This window comes from Scomber japonicus, chromosome 22 (assembly GCF_027409825.1).
Source record: "Scomber japonicus isolate fScoJap1 chromosome 22, fScoJap1.pri, whole genome shotgun sequence".
Lineage (NCBI taxonomy): Eukaryota > Metazoa > Chordata > Actinopteri > Scombriformes > Scombridae > Scomber > Scomber japonicus.
The window spans coordinates 15,738,869-15,748,251 of NC_070599.1; positions in this window are offsets into that span (position 1 = coordinate 15,738,869).

A 9,383-nucleotide genomic window follows, 5' to 3' on the forward strand; every position below is an offset into this window, starting at 1 on the left:
TGTATTTATTTTGGTGCCCTCTCAGGCTCCATTAGAGGGTCGGGTTATTGCTTTTTGATTGTATTTAATCCCCTCTGCCTTTCATTTCCGCTATCTTCACCGAGCAATATTACCTGAAAATACACTTCCCCTCCGCTGTTGTCAAAATTTGACTGATTGATCTTTAAATAAATATATAACTGTTAGTTTATTGCTTTTCTGTGATGAAATGCTGTAACTGTACAGGGTAGGCAAGATCAGTGTTGAAATCTGTCTGTCTATCCACACCCTGTATATTACATTCAGTGTTATGAAGACTGTTAGCATGTTTGCAATACTTTATAACAGTATTTCATGTGCTGGTGTAGCTGGCCAGACTGGCTGTAATGAGTTAAAATAAAGTACAGTGCAGTTCATATCATTGAAGCATAATATATTCAATATGTTTACTTATGAAAGAAGAAATATCACATTCATGATGAATAAATGCAACCTTGCTCAATACTTGCTTACTGCAGCTAATGTTAGCTTATGTTGGCAAATGTAGCCATAGAGTCAGTCATTTTGCTAATGTCATGACTCTTCTTTGCTAGTGCTATGCTAACGCTACATTTCAGGATTTACCATGGTCCTGTAATTGTCACTTGTAGACACAAGGGCTGTTTTCCAGGAAAAGTTAAATTTCATCACTTTAATACCCCCAAAATATGTAAAATATCTCTTAAATAGTATACATTTAGTATAGTACAATGCATCTGTAAACTGAGTTCATGTGCAGTGAATGGATGGTCTGCTACATTATCAAGATTTAAAAAAAAACCCAACTCAACTTTTGAACTCATAAAATTTTGTGTCATAATCCTTACAATGAAAATGAGCGAGGTACTGTAATGGATGTCACTAGTGTATTTTTTTGGGCTACTTTAACCGTATCAAAATTATTGATTATTGATGCACTAAAAAAAATACCGGTTTTTTTGGGATGCCAGGGGGAAAAAAACTTCTGGATTACAGCAAAACAGATGCTTTGAGGACGATGGGTCAACACCTGCTGGTAATGCTAAATAAGAAAATCTCCTATTCTACATTCCTGTTTCTTTTCTTTTTTCAATATTATATAATAACTTGACATCCTTTGGACACTTTTGTTGTTATTATTATTTGTTAAGTCATGGAAATAAATGGACTATTTGATCATATACAAAGTTAAATTCATTTTGTATGATTAACAGTAATGATGCTGGACTGAGACAGGGTTAACTAAAAAAAAAGTAAATTCTAGTCAAGTCAGTTTTATTCATAAAGCACCAAAACACAACAGAAGTTATCTCAAGGCACTTTTCACATTGTGCAGGTCTAGATCATACTCTTTAATTTACAGAAACTCAACAATTCCCCGTGAGCAAGTGCTTGGCGACAGCAGCAAGGAAAAACTCTCCTTTAACAGGAAGAAGCATCGAGCAGAACGGGGCTCTAGGTGGGCGACCATCTGCCTTGAGAGAGAAAGAGGAGGGGGGAAAGACACAAAGAAGCACAACAACAACATTAATAACACTAACAACAATATTAATAATAGAAATCTGACTAATATAAAACAATAGCAGGCGTGGGTGATTAGCAGGACCACAGAGGCATGGGACCAGCAACCACGGTCCACAGAAGCTGACAATCCATAAACACATTTCGAATTTGTCTGTTTATAATGATCATTAGAGCCTGTATCTCTCACAGTCACTGTTGTTCCTTATAAGCTTCCAGAATCTCACAAGAAAGGCGCCCAGCAGACAGTGCAAGAGGCACTGTGGAGGTGCAGAGGAGGAAGTAGGAGATGCAGTTAATAACAACTCTCAATATAATCCTGTCCCCAACCGATGCCTTTGGATAGAAGCCAGATAAGAAGGGACAGGAGCGAAATCAGCAGGAGGGTGGGAGGGGAGGGACTTGGGATGTGTCACACTCTGTGGGGATAAATGTGGAAGCCTGTAAATAACAGTACAGTGCACGAGTTAAACAGGCAGCGATAAGTTGAGAAAAAAATGTGTTGGTTGCTTTATGCTTTCACCCATGCGTGTGGTCATGCAGGATCCCCCCCCGTGCAAATGATGTTGCGGTGGAAGTGACACGGCGAGATACCAGGGGAATTGATAGAACATCGTTGTTTCGAATGACAGAATGAAAAAGTGTTGGGTTGCGGTGTCGCCTATGATTTTTCTATGTATGCTCTTTGCTGTATGTCCAAATAATTCTTATCCTAGAGAGACTGCAAGTGGAAGAAAAAGAAAAGCAATGCAGTCTGCCTGCTGACTGTTTAAACTGACTTTGATTGACATTGTGGGATTTACTGGAGATATAAATCTAAAGTCACAGGGAGGAATACATACTGTAAACAGCAATAAATAAACAGGGAAAGACTCATCCTTGCACCCATAGCCATGTCTTCCTACATTACTTTCTGGCAACTAAGATGCTCCCCCTAGACTGTAGTTAAACACAACCACACTAAAAGCACAAGTGCTGCCATGAGAGTCCCTGCCTTATTTTACCTTCCTTGTTTTTGGCGTAGATAGACAGGATTGGGGGACTTGATTGCACTCTTGGTAGTGGCACGCCAGGAAAGAGCATGCAATCATTTGTAATTTACTTAATTTACAAATGCCTGTTAAGAGCATGCAATTGAGAATAGTGTGCTTGTCTGTGTGTGCTGGTGGAGATTGCTTTGTCAAGTTGCATGCAGCTCGACTGCAGAGCCCTGTAGATGTACTTGTTCATCCCCCTTGCTCTTTGTGTGACGTAAATGAGCTGCCCCTCACAACCGCTTTAAAGAACCCGCACTGTAGTTGTGACTGAAGGGAGACTGACTCTCTTTTCAACCACCGTGATGATGATGATGATCTGTGCCTGTTGACGCATTTCTGTGAGTGTGTGCCTAAGATGCTTAATTTTAATTGTAATGTCAGTAAGGCACTATTGATGGCTTTATTCTTGAGTTGCACAGACATAAACAGCCGTACACAACTGAGGTAACCATTACAATAAATCACAAATAAACATGTTTTGGCACACTGGAGACTCATAAAGGAAATCGCTCAGAGAGCAAAATCAAGCCAACTATGTGCCTCTGTGTCTATTTCTATCATTATTTGTTCATGTGTTTGCCTGCCACAATCCTCTGTGCTTGTCTGCATGTTTGCATTATTGACTTACATGTGAGTTCATCAATAATTAACAGCTTTAGCAGCCTTGCCACAGGCTGGCAGAAACACACTCAACCCTTAACACATCCACAGGAACAAGGTGCCTCTGACTGTTGACCAAGGGTGGCTCCTCCACCCCCTTCTCCATTATGGTAACTGTCAGGTCATGTGAAATTGCACATATTTACTCTCACCTGCACACATACTGTATTAGCCTACTCAGTTGGCCAAAAGGACCAATCATGCAGTATTAGACACCTCAACAATGTGTTTAAGTATTACTATTAGATTCATAATTCTTGATTTTGGCTCAGGTTCAATGGTTTTTGTCAATAATTCAACAGCAGGCTTACATAACATTTACTGATGACAGCTTTCCTTTCAAATTTTTACAAATGTTCAGTTACAAAGGATAACGGGAGATAACAAATGAAGAGACATACTGCAGTGAATGGAGGGAAAAAGAAAAGAACCCAAGCAGTCTGACAGACTCTGCATGAGAAAAAATCACCCCCCCCTCCCCCATTTTTATGCACTTATCTCTAATTTTCAAGAGCTGGAAGAGGTATCGGAGAGATTTAATTTAATTAAACAATGGTCGTGCCATGTTCAAGGTCAGATGTGCTGGCTCGGACGTTACTGCAGAGTCAATGCAGTGGAGGTGAGGACCTGGCAAACACAAAGGCCTTTAACAATTTCTGTGAATGATATATAAAACTAATTTTGACACCACATGAGGCTAGTGAACCACGGGCTAAAATTACACCAATTACACAGTTACAAATTGGCCCAATCATATTTTCTTCGTGGATAACTACATTTGAAGAAATATAAACACAGGTGGTTTTAGGCACTTGAACTAATGATAACAGTACTGTTTTTTTTCTGGTGAGGGGCAGCCTCTCCTTGGAAGATATAGTGCTCTTCACCACACTGTCATAGCTTTTGGGTATAACATGTAACATGGCCAGCTATCACTATGGAAGAAATGCAGAGTTAATTAATTTCTGTGACAAAATGCAGCTTATTTGTTTAGCATTGTGAGTGGTGTCATGTGTTTTCTCCTGTTACATTTAGCACTGCTGACTTCACCAGTATACTGCTAACTCAAACTTGACTTAACTGGGAAGTTATGCTGAATGCTGGACAGACTGCTTACTGTACCTTGGTGAGTGCAACTGCTCAGTAATTCATTCAAATACACCACTGGAATCTTAGAGCCTACAGATGCTGTGCCTGCAGGGTTGGCAAGGAGCAAAAATTGGCTGTTGGTCAGGTTACTTGTTTTGCATATTTGTGTAAATAATATTTAAATTCATCTCCAGACATTTCTTATTTCTGTTCATGTCATGCTATGAAATACTCAAGTGTAGGTGGATGTTTATTAATTGGTTGGAAAATAATAGACATTTAATGAATCCAGCTAAAAACCTACAAAAAAAAAAGTATCTAATTGTTATGGTAAAATCTTGATTCCTGATCTTTTTGGTGACACCAGTGGTATCCAGGTGCTAAAGTGTTTGTCAGAAAAGGACACATATGTTAGTGTGTGGAACGTCATTAGAAGACAGCCCCCCTTCAGTGCTGCCTCACCCCTAACCAAACCAGCAGGGTTAAACCACGAGCCCAATGAGTGTTTCATTTAGATAATCCAAAAATATTCTACCACTGCTGGCTTGTTAATGACTAATGAGCCAGTTCAATAGCTGGTAGCTACTGGCCCTTCTTTCCTGCATCTGACACGCATCATCAGGAGGTCATCGGGGGATGTTATTGTGGAACATTTTGCAATTTGCACATGACTAATTAGATTTTTGCCATAACCATTAAGGAACATGTGAGACTGGCCCTTTCAAAAAAATAAATAAATAAATAAATGTGTTCTTTGCATATCTTTAAAAAAAAATATTGTAGAATGAACCAACCAGAACTACTTTACTTGGAGTTTGCCATTATTAGCGTGTAGCTCATTAGTTCAGGCGCTAATGGTAGCTTCTACAGAAGTCAAAAGAAGCAACACAGGAAGGCAGGAGGGGAGAATAGTAGGAAACTGAATTTAATACTTAGCCAGTTGTCTGTTTGGAGAGTTAGATTGTGTAGTACCTTATATATTTAGTATTTGTTGGCGTCTTTTGGATGGGTTTTTGCAAGTTACATCGACCATAGAGCCTTTAAATTGTGAAAATAACAAAGCTACAGAGTAAAAAAACACACATAAAACATTTAACCATGTACTATACAATAATAGAAAACATTTGAGATGGTGTGAATAACTTTTTAGATTGTCTGCATTTTGCTGGGCCATCAATTTTTCTCCACTCACCGTATCGGAAATGAAGTCGTCTCTGATCTGTCTTGGTGAAACCGATCCTCTCCCTTAAATGGCGGAATGACCGCAAAGCCAAGCGAGCAAGCCACCCTTAACATAGTTCCTCAACCTCTCTCCCACTCTGTCCACCTCACCCCTTAACTGTGAACCCTGATCAATAGCTCTAAGTATAACACAGATCAATAGTTTGGGTATTGCCTTGAAGACTGCAGCGTCAAAAATATACACAGAGGCAGTTAGGGTCAGATTGCCATTTTTACGCTTCCTCGCATGGCAGAATGTGATGAATCATGAAAACAGATTAACTGAGCAATTTACAAGCATTATTAATTCATTTGTCTACTACTTGGCTCTTGGTTTTCATTGTTCATTTTCCCTTTTGTTGCTCGGCTTCCTTCATTTTCTCTCGCTTCCCCTCCCCTTCATCCTTTAGTCACCCCTGCACATGTGATTGGTGTGAGGGATCATCTGGGCTTCAGCATGGATGGACGCATGGGTCAATATCTATCTAAAGAGGATTGGAGCTCAAATGAGGGCTGGACTACCTGAGAAAGCAGCCAAGGGAGAAGATGCTGAAATCTAAGTGAAGCACAAAGCTTTGAAACACAGGCAGTGGCAATTTGCAACTTGTGAATTTTGCCCGCCAGCCAAATTACAGTTGTGTATTGATTTTTCTTCTTTTTTTTTTACCTCTTCCTCCAATTTTTGTCGTGCCCTTTTGCCATAATATTTTCTTTATAGTTATTCATTCTCATTTTTTCCCTTTTCTCTTTAGCTGTACTTCATGTGCCTGACAGAAATGTGTGCACAAATACTCTACAGAGTTACACATCTTGCTTTGTCAACCCACTGATCCTGATAACACATACAGTAATGCTATTGACACTATGACAATGGGTGTCCCTTTTTGAGATTCAGAGGTCTATTTTGAGATTTAAAAGCCCATCTCCTCCTCCTTACCAAACTATTTGAGAATAGAGAAAAGTGACATATGAAGTATGATTGGTAACTTGCTTTAATCAGAGTGCAATTATAAGTGTTGGAAGCACTGCAATGGAAAGTCACTCTCTCATTACTAAGCCTATTGATGTGAGCTACTGCATGTTAATTACATGTAATTAATTATAACTTAGGATCTCACAGTTCATTTATATACATTAGTAATAACATTTTCTGATGCTCTTTTTAATTAAAGAACATCTGTTTTATATAAGGAGAAGTTATTCAACAAGGCTGTGGTTAAATATTATCGACACTCAAGTTGTGAAATATACTAATTTGCCATTTTTGTGTAAAAAATTATAATTTGGGTTTATGGGGGTTATGTACTGGACTATTTCTTGGCCGGAAACAGCAATTTCCTTCTGAGGAGACTTCAAAAAGTCACTGCTCCAAGATGTCCAGCACATAACTCCCAGTAAAACCAAGACTTGTCAGTTTTACATTTTGTTATATTATAAAGATTAAACAAATTAGTTATATCCTGTTAATAAGATATATTCTAGGGTGTTAGTATACAATCAGGTTTCTCTTATCACACTAACCAGCAGCTAGCTTCATATTCATGTTTCCAATCTTTTCAAACTCATACAACTCTTTAGGATTATGTACTTATTCACCAGAATTACATTGATAACTTTTTAAAAAAATGTGTTTTTGTTTTTTCTCTCACTGCATTTGGACCAAAAATGTCTTGTCTAACATTTCTAAGGGGTGTGCAGTTGAGCTAGGGAAATTTGAACTCACTTGAATGCATTTCTAAAATGACAGCTACGTCTTTTATATTCAAGAGGAACAATAATGATGATGACATGAAATATTAAACAAATATGCCAATCAAACCACTTGCTACTATTTTCTGTTTTTGAAAGAAAGTATTGTATATCATTACAAAGCCAAAAACAGAACTCAGTAGATGATGGTTAATAAGGTATTCCTAAATAATGCATTTGAAACAGTTGAGTGTCTCTTGAACAACTCCTTAAAACGTTTCTTGTAAATTTCCTTGCAACAGACTAATGTTGACCCACGGTGCTTAAAGCAGGAATATATAAATAAATAATGCAAAGAAAAAATGGAGATCCCACATAAATCAAGTAAAGTGCTTAATCATATAATTAATCATGCGTTGCTCAGTGCAAAACACTAAAATAGAATTGATTACAATGCTAAGTGTCTATAATTGATTCATATAAGTGGACACAGATAATTATCATCAACCCAATTAAAAGAGAGGCAAACAAGCGTTCTCATGGAGGAGCAGTACTTTCTGACTCATTTCAAGAGTCCAAATAATTTATGAGCATAGTTATTACTCTGGTGGCTCTCAGTGAAGAGAAGTTCACCAGAGGGATAGAGCATGGTAAACCCAGGGGCTGCTTTATGAAAAAAATACAGGGGCAGGGCAGTGCTTGTTCAGACAGGGCTGACATGGTTTTGATCACATGGCTGTATGTTCCTGCTCTATACTTTACTAAGCCCAGGGTGCACTGGGAATATGCAACTGTGGCAGGTGAATCAGCGCAAGCATTTGTTTGCTTCACGGAAGCAGGAAGGAGAGCTTGACGGACTGCTCAGCATGCAGACCAAAGACTGTGGAGAAAACATTTATTTATTCCGTCCAGGAGGAGACCCGATCCCAAGAGGAGGCCGCAAGAGTTTTTGCGGTGCGCATAGTTCAGTGCTGTTTGTGTGTGGAGTGTTTGCATATTGAAACAGCAGATAGGCTTGCAAAATTGTTCTGTATTCTCATTAACTACTTTTTCACTCCATACTTACACAAACACCTTGATTTCCCTTTGCCCATGACTCTCTCTCAAGGGTGTCATTAGGAAACAGATTACAAGCAGAGAAATGGTCTGTTATCTCTAATTCATGCTGATACAAAAAAAAGTTATGTACTGAAAGTTACTGCTTTCACTTTGAATGTATAATGGGCCCTTTATCCAAGTAGTTATTATCAGTCATAAATAGAGGGACTTTTCTTCTCCCCTTCTTTCCTCTGACATTTAAGGTCTAAAAATGACTAAATGGTAAAAACATCTTGAAAAAATGTACTATTCAGTCCATTACTGTATTTAATAATTCCAGTAATTTCTGGAAATGTTCAGTTTTTAAAATCTTTGTGAAAGAGACGCAGGAGGACATCAGGTTGATTAATGTTTTTGAATTAATATTATCATTGCCAAGCACTCCAGAGCCCCAGTGGGCAGCACATATTTTGCAGGCACATGAGGAAGAAATTCAATTTAATTCAATGCATTACATTATTGTATTGCCAAGACAATTGATAGGAATTTCTATCTGAGCCGTGAAAAAACAGAAAATCACACACATTAAGTAGATAAAACAAGAACAGTTATCACGTTTATACATTCAAACATACATTATATAATCATCTCTTGTATAGTATCATCTTGTGGGAAAACAAGTCCTAAAGAGCTTTGTGCTGTTACATTGGTGTTAAAGGGCTTGTTGCTTCGTGCTGCTGCCTACCTACTTTTAAAATGCTTTGTTGGCTAATGCTTGCTCTGCCACTTCAAGTGCTTGTGCGTCAGAGTTCAAGTATTGAACAGCTTCATGATATGTGCTGTTCCTGAGGCAGGATGTCCCATACTTCACTCTGGAGCCTCCTTTCTGAGGGTAGGGGTTTGAAGAGGGAGCTAGCAGGATGACAGGAGTTGACAATAACCTTCTCTTGCATCTGGTATGTGTAGCATGTATGGAGAGGACAGAGGGAAGGTTGCAGCCAATGATCTTAGATGCTGTGCATACCACTCTTTCAACCTGTCTCCTCAGAAGGGCAGTTGTGTTGCCATACCACACTGTGACTGAGAAGTCGAGAAAACTCTCCACAGTAGCATTGTAAAAGTACAGCATCG